Raw genomic sequence first — 8,245 nt, forward strand, 5'->3', positions numbered from 1 at the left:
GAGGTGCCTGTACCCCACATGCTGTGCTGTGGGGTGCCTTCAACTGGGGGGACACCTGCCACCTCTTGGTTCCGTTTGAACCCCGTTTCATCCCAGGGATTTTGAGGCCTGAATCCACCCATGGCTTAGTCACTCCTGACCAAAGCAACTGTGTGATGTTGACAGGAAGCAACAAACGTGAGATCAAGACAGAAAACAAGAGAGCATCTCTGTGTTGACAGGCTCTGGAAGCCAGGCTTTGCCGAGGTCGGGGCAAGTACAGAAGTCCCCCCTGTTCTATCGGGGCTACATTCTAAGACCTGGAGTGACTGCCTGAAGCCATGCATAGTGCCGAACCTTACATACACTGTTTTTTCCTGTACGCACATACCTGTAATAAAGCTTAACTTATAAAATAGGCACAGTAGATTAACAATTAATAATAAAACACAACTATTACAACGATAGGCTACAATAAAAGCCATATGGGGGCGCCTGCGTGGTTCAGTCGGTTAAGCGCCCCACTTCGGCTCAGATCATGATCTTGCTGTTCGTGGGTTCGAGCGCGGAGTTGGGCTCTGTGCCGACAGCTCGGAGCCTGGAGCTGTTTCGGATTCTGTGTCTCCCTGTCTCTCTGCCCCTCCCCCACTCAAAAGTAAGCAAACATTTTAAAATAAATAAACAAATAAAATAAAACCTATATGACTACGGTCTCTCTCTGTCTCAAAATACTCCTACTATTCCTGGTCCTTCTTGCGGTGACGTGAGCTAATAAAACGTCCACGGAGACGCGGCGAGGTGAGTGCGCATGCGTGTGACCTGCGGCCCACCCCGCGAGCTTGACCTTCTGGCGCCCCGACGCAGGAGGAGCTTCTGCCTTCCGGAAGGCTCTGCCAAGTCGGCGGGGACCTCCGCGGAGCCCGTTCGCTTCTGGAGGAAAGAGCCAGACTTCTCAAAGGTCGGTCTGTTCGACAGGTGGGACCCCAGGGCCTTGTGCATGTTCAGCAGAGAGAGCCGCCCAAAACGTGACTGCATCCCCGTTCTGGGTTGTGATCCTCCCACACTTGTGACATTGTGGGCCTGAGCCACACGGGTAATGGGGCTCCCTGCTTGACACATTGTGAGGGAACCCACACAAAAGCTGAGGTCCCTTGATCGTGAATGAATTCCATAATAAAGGCCCTTTTTCCACTGGCGTTCAATGTGGAAGGGTGCGAGGGCGCCTCCTCGTAGGGCTTCAGTGAGGACAGGCGTCGTCACCAAAGCTTGATGTCTTAGTGAATGTGACAGACGGGAAAATGACTTTCACTTAGGGACATTATGTGTGACAGAATTAAATGGCCACGAAGAAAATGAAACCCACGTGCCAGTAACTTAAGGTATTGCTGTCAATTTTAAAGAGGCGAGATTTACAGAGCCCCCATCTGAGATGCAGGCCGGGAGGAGGAGCTGCGCACTGCACAAGGTTTTCGGGGTAACGTCCACTCCTTTGAAAGGAGTGCCAGGCCCTGAACAACCAAGATCCAGCTCAGGCATTTAGTCTCCCATCTGTAACCTTTCATCTCTTGTTTCCTGTCCTTCTCCCTCCAGCCCTGTGGAGTGCTATGCCATCCAGAAGGCAGTCTAATCCTTCACCTCTCTCATTGGTCCGGGCTGTTCCCCCTCTGTGGCCTGCTCTCCCTCCCCCGTCCATTACTTACTCTCTGAGTCAGACTGAAGGCCCTGTCTCTTCGGCCAGGACTTCCTGACCCCCTCAGGAGGACCTTCTTCCCTATTCACCTTATGCTTGGTCATTACTACCATTGTAACGTGAATCAATTTTTGTTATAATCATTTCTATTTCTCCCCTCCCAGAGAGATAAGCCTCTTAAACACAGAGGTGATTTTGATTTCCTTTTTTGTCTCCCCAGTGCTTGTAACATAGATGTTTAAATACTGTTTGGTGAAAAACAATTTATAAAGTGCTTGGCAGTTTACAAGGCTTTTTCAAATGCATTATTTCTACTGATTCTGGAAGTGATTCCGTTTTCTTGTTAGCAATTATCATCATCCCACTGATTTTGCCCGTGAGGAAGTGTGGGTTCACAGAGGGTCAGGAACTTGGCTGGAGCTGTTCAGCTGGGAGGTGGTCAAGCTGGGGCTTCACAGTTTGGGTCTACTGACCGGGAAGCAGTGAGGCAGAGGGGCAGCGGAAGAATGGAAGCCTCAACAGACTTCACGTTCATCAGATCTTTTGACTTACAGCCCTGACCAGAGAGCCAGGAGGCTGAGTGTTTAGGACCCACCACAGATTTCAGATTTGAACCGTGTTCTCATGTGTAAAACAACAGGGTTATACTACATAAGGACTTCTCGGTTATCTTGTATTTTGTGGCCACTAATCTTTCTAATCCAGAGATTCCCAAATTTCCCTGATTCCTGCAGCCCTGCAGCCAGAAAAACAAAACAAAACAAAACAAAACACCTTACAATTATCTTTATTCAGTAGTTAGGTCTAAACGACATAGTTCATGTGGTGTCCAACTGATGCCTGTGTCCCCAACACCTTAATAGCCCACAGTGCCTCTGGAGTTTGCCATGTCACCCCGGGTGTGCTTTGGTTCACAATTTGGGAATCACATATCTTTTTTTTTTTAATTGTTTTTTTAATGTTTGTTTATTTTTGAGAGACAGAGCGTGAGTGGGGGAGGGGCAGACAGAGAGGGAGACACAGAATCCCAAGGAGGCTCCAGGCTCTGAGCTGTCAACACAGAGCCCGACGTGGGGCTCGAACCCATGAACTAACTGCAAGATCATGACCTGAGTTGAAGTCGGAAGCTCAACCGACTAAACCACCCAGATGCCCCTGGGAATCACATTTCTAATCAAAGAAGGGCTCTATTCTGGTAGAAATTTAAACTTTACTTTGTAGAGAAAAATGTTTACATCATCATTATTTATACAGACTTCAAAGACCTGGACGCTATAATAGTTTATTGAGGGTATATTTTAATGCCGTAGTTTTAAAACAGATAATTTTGTTAATAATCTGAAACATTGAAAAATACTGCTGAGAAGACAGTTTCCTGGCATCATTATAGAAATGGCACAAAATAAATTCTAATATTATCAGACCTGTAGCTCTTACATTTAAAAATAAAACTCATTCTATTAGAAAGTAAATTATAGTGATACTATCAACAACCACTTTTATAATAATCATTATAAATTCAAAAATTAAAAAAAAATCATCACCAGAAAACATTTAACAATTAGTGAACCTTGCTGTTGAGAGGGCTGCAGTTCCATTTTACTGAGTAACATCTCTGTTCTTGGGATAAAGTTTAAAACAGCAACTAGATGAGCAGCTTTAAGTAAAAAGTGATTTTATTTTCAGGGTATCGTCATATGAAAGTTATTCTCGCATAGCTAAACTGCTGGAAATAGTTTTGTGAAAGTTTTTCGTTAAGTGTTTCACGTTGTCCATGCTCACAACCCAAACACTTGCAAATTCTGCATAAACTGTTGTAATGCTGGTTCAGCACATAAATTAATAAAATCCCGTTTCTTTGAAATCCCCAGCCACAAAACGTTTGTTGCAATGCCACTGTGAATAAATGGATATGGACGGGCCACCCCAAGGCTCTCCTGTTCCGGGATCATCTGCAAAGAGCAAACGTCTATTGAATTGTGTTTCTTGCTTATCCGGGTCAGTAGTTAGCAATACCCACATGTCCAACTGCATAGAGATTGAGCCTAGAGCAGCAGGAGGTGGTGAATGAAAACACAGAGACCAGAGGACAGTGGGGGAGGGGCAGAGCAACACTTAATAACTGGCAGGTGTGGTCTGCAGGACGTAGGATGTAGGTTGTGGGCTAGAGGAGGAGAATTAGAAGAAATGATGCTCATCCAAGGTGATTTTGATGAGCCAGCCAAAAGGCCACAGATGGCTGCTCACAGTCAGTGGAATGACCAGAAAGAGCAGAAATTGTACACGTGGCACGTGGCTATGGGGACTGATGAATGAATTGTAGGTTTTACTTTTGATTTAGTTTTCATGAACTTTTCCTTTAATTAATTTTTTAAAGCTTGTATGTTTTCAAAGTCTTTGAGCTTTTCATCATGGTGAAACGTAAATAACACGTGCCACTTTAACCATTCTTGAGTGTACAGTTCGGGGGCATGAAGTACATTCACACACTGCCGTATAACCCATCGCCATCATCCACCTCCGGAATTTTTTCGTCTTCCCGAACTGAAACTCTGTCCTTTCAGTTCCTTTGTGTGTATACTTAGCAGTGAAATTGCTGACTCATACAGTAATTCTGTTTCTTTCTTTCCTTTCTTCTTTCGAGGAACTGCCATGCCATTTTCCACAGCGGCTACGCCACTTCACGTGTCTCCCAGCCGTGTGGTAGGTGCTCCAATGTCACCGCATCCTCTCCAATACTTGTTACATCGTTGTTTTTGATAGCCATCCTGATGGCTGTGAAGTCGTGTCTCATTATGGTTTTGATTCGCATTTCCCTAGTAGCTAGTAATGTTAAGCATCTCTTCATGTGCTTCTTGGCCATTTGCAGATCTTCTTTGGAGAAGTACCTATTCAATCCTTTGCCCATTTGTAGTTGGTTTTTCGGTTGTTGTCGTTGAGTTGTACGAGTTCTTTATATATTCTGGATATTAATCCCTTATCAGATTGATGATTCGCAAATAATTTCTCAGATTCCATGGGTTTTCTTTTTCACTCTGTTGATAATGTCCTCTGATGCACAGAAGTTTTTTCTCTCTTTTTCTTTTATTGCCTGTGCTTTGGGTGTCAGAAAACTTTCAGTTTTTAACTTAAAAACGTCATGCCTCAAGTTCCTGGGTAGCTCTATCGGTTAAGCGTCCAACTTCAGCTCAGGTCTTGATTTCGGGCTCTGTGCTGACAACTCAGAGCCTGGAGCCTGCTTCAGATTCGGTGTTTCCCTCTCTCTCTGCTCCTCCCCTGTTCGCACTGTGTCTCTCTTTCTCTCAAAAATAAACATTAAGAAAAGATTTTTAATGTGAACTTTAAGATGCTGTAGGCTCATTTTAGACTATTGGACACTTTGATCTCTGGATCACAACTGCCTTTATACCCCACTCTTCTAAGAAATGCATACCTATATTCAAGTTAGTTTCCCCTCTACCTACCCTCTGCTGATGAGGGCAAGTTGCTCTAGGTGTGAAAGTTTAAGGCAGAAGCTCACACCTTCCTACCATCTCCTCAGGAGATTTGACAGAAGTCTTACCCTGTGAGGGTCCCCGTCTAGAGAAAGGCCTCCTCTTTAGGCTGAATCAGCTGAATTTCCTCCTGGTCCTATTCTCTGCCTTCCTTAAGACTTCGGCTCTGGATAGACAGTCAAAGACACATATCCCTTTAGGGTGTGCTTCCTTCATTCCTTATCTTCCAGGCATTTCTACTAAGAGCAAACTACCCCATCCCTGTGCTGCCTCTCGAGAATTAAAAGCTACTCCTAAGGTACATAGACCTTCTACTGCCTCACAAGCGCACCGCTTCACCTGGATAGGATGTGGCAGGAAAGTCAATAGTGATTATTGCTTGCCTCTGAAGGTCTCTAGATGGCTTGCAGCTCTCCCAGGCAGATGAGAAAATATTTCCACTGAGGACAAGATAACCAGCCTGATGTGACCTACTTGCTAGTTAAGTCGCCAGCCTGATCAACAAGGCACTTCTGTTCAGACTCTCCCCCTGCTCGTCGGTAGGGCACAGACTTTTATGTCCACTCAAGAAAGCCGGGAACCAGGAGAGAAGTGACTTCACCAGTGTGAGATGCCACGCTCTGTGTGATTATTAGACAGCAGTGATCCTGCCACATAAGCAGAAGTGGTGGCGATAGGAAACCTGGGGCAAGGAGGATGTGGGACCCTTGATCTGAAAGGTGTTCTTTGCGGTGTTTAGTGATACCAGGGGAGACTTATGATGGGAATTTACTAAAATAGATCTGTTATGGAACATCTATGATTTGTAGATTTATTTTATTCCGGCAAAGCTTCTATGTAGTTAGCATGATGGTGACTAGGGGAGTTGGCGCCTATGAGGTTGGGAACTTTTCCTGTACTCTACAAGGTTCTTCTGACTGGTCTAAGAAATTAAATTGACGGAGACAGATGAACGGGAGAAAATCAAATCCGATTATGTGTGTATGAGGAGTCCACGTAAATGTGAGATCCAAAGACAATCAGGCAAAACAAGGCACATATGTCATTCTGAACTAAGGAGAAGGGGGTAGGGGCCTGGGGCTTCAGGGGGAAGAGGCGTAATTCACAGAAAGAATGGAAAGAGTAAATGTTTAGGAAACATGTTTGTGGGGCCATCCAGAAACAATGGGACATAGAAAGGACTTTGATCAAATAGGCCTTGCTAGGTTCCTCCCAGTCTATCATACTTTCTTCATATTATACTGTAGTTGTGTGTGGTAGTGCCTTCCTTCCTGGAGCCAGCCAGTCCTCTATCAAACAAATTTTCAGGTAGTTAGGGGAAAGGTCAAAGTTTCTTCCTGACTTTTCTGTTCTTAAAAATAATCAGCTTAGGGGAGCCTGGGTGGCTCAGTCAGTTAAGTGTCTGACTTCAGCTCAGGTCATGATCTTGCAGTCTGTGAGTTCAAGGCCCACGTCGGGCTCTGTGCTGACAGCTCAGAGCCTGGAGCCTGCTTTGGATTCTCTATCTCCTTCTCTCTCTCACTTGTGCTCTGTCTCTCCCTCTCTCTCTCTCAAAAATAAATGAACAAAAAAATTTTTTTAAATAATACTAATCAGGTTAGGAGTGCCTGGGTGGCTCAGTTGGTTGAGCGTTCATTTCTTGGTTTCGGCTAAGTTCACGATCCCAGGGTCATGGGATCGAGCCCTGTGTCGGGCTCTGTGCTGGGCATGGAGCCTTGTTGGGATTCTCTCTGTCTGTCTGTCTGTCTCTGCCCCTCTCCCCTGCTCACACACTCTCTCTAAAATAAAACAAAAAAGTATTTAGCTTAAAATAATCCACATGCAAAGAGACACATTTTGGGCTGGGAGATTTTGCTTCTATGCATGCCAGCCTAGTGAACCATCCATATTTCTGGTTGGAAGTTGCAGCCAAAATTCCATAAGTTAGCCATGCACATCTTTTATAAAGTATTAACCTGCAAAATCTCTGCCCTCCTGTCTTTCCCCTGACTCTTACATCACCGTACCATGTCTCTTCTGCCTGTGTCTTTCTTGCAGTTTGTCCAGGAACTCTATGAAAATTCAGTTCATGTCCCTTTTCACTTTAATGAGAGTCAAGTCCCCTGGAGGGAAGGCAATAAGAAAAGCAGCCATTAGAAGTGTGGCATAGTGTGGCGGTTAGCCTTACGGTTACAACAAAGCAAAACAACAACAAATAAAAGAATTAATAATATTACATGCAAGTGAATCCACCAAGAGCTTTTGCTGCTTTTTACAGTATTTTTATTTTTTGTATTATTATTTTTTCCAACAGTTCGGCAAAGATCGTGTTATTATATCCGCTTTGCAGTTGGGGCTCAGAGAGGATAAATAAGATGATTCCACAGAACCTCTCCTGAACCCTCCCTTCCTTCCCACTCTCCACTGTTACCACCTGCCATCCGTGGTCACTGCTTCTCTGTTTTACATTTTATGTATTTACTTTTACTGAGGTGTTATTTACATGCAGTAAAACAATAAATCCTAAGTGTGCAGCGCAACATGTGTTTACATTTGTGTACATCTGGGTAACTGCCCCTCTGATGGAGATAAGAGAACAAATCCATCAGCACGGGAAGCTCCCCTCCATCTGTCTTCTGGTCTCCCACTGAACGTCACTTCTCTGACTTTGGTTTCTGTGGGTTAGTTTCTTCTCTTCTAGGATGTGGGGAGACTGGGAGGACACACTGTGTACTTTCTTTGCATCTGGCTTCTTTTGTTCAACATCATGTTTTTGAAATTCATCATGTCTCTGCCTGAGTAGAATTCCGCTGTATGGGTGTACCACAATTATTTTCTTTCTTTCTTTCTTTCTTTCTTTCTTTCTTTCTTTCTTTCTTTCTTCCTTCCTTCCTTCCTTCCTTCCTTCCTTCCTTCCTTCCTTCCTTCCTTCCTTCCTTCCTTCCTTTCTTTCATAGCTTATTTTATTTTTTTAAATTTAATTTATTTTTTAAATTTACATCCAAGTTAGCATCTAAGTGCAACAATGATTTCGGGAGTAGATTCCTTAATGCCTCTTACCCATTTAGCCCATCCCCCCTCCCACACGCCCTCCAGTAACCCT

At 44.4% G+C, this 8,245-nt stretch overlaps 1 long non-coding RNA gene across 1 annotated transcript; it reads left to right on the forward strand.

The window, feature by feature from the left end:
- Positions 1–787: 787 nt before the first annotated feature.
- Positions 788–7,995, forward strand: LOC102900596. The gene is made up of 3 exons (XR_002741608.2): positions 788–937; positions 3,541–3,667; positions 7,457–7,995. It is a non-coding gene; the product is annotated as an uncharacterized LOC102900596 (long non-coding RNA).
- The last annotated feature ends 250 nt before the right edge of the window (positions 7,996–8,245 follow it).

This window comes from Felis catus, chromosome B1 (genome assembly GCF_018350175.1).
Source record: "Felis catus isolate Fca126 chromosome B1, F.catus_Fca126_mat1.0, whole genome shotgun sequence".
Lineage (NCBI taxonomy): Eukaryota > Metazoa > Chordata > Mammalia > Carnivora > Felidae > Felis > Felis catus.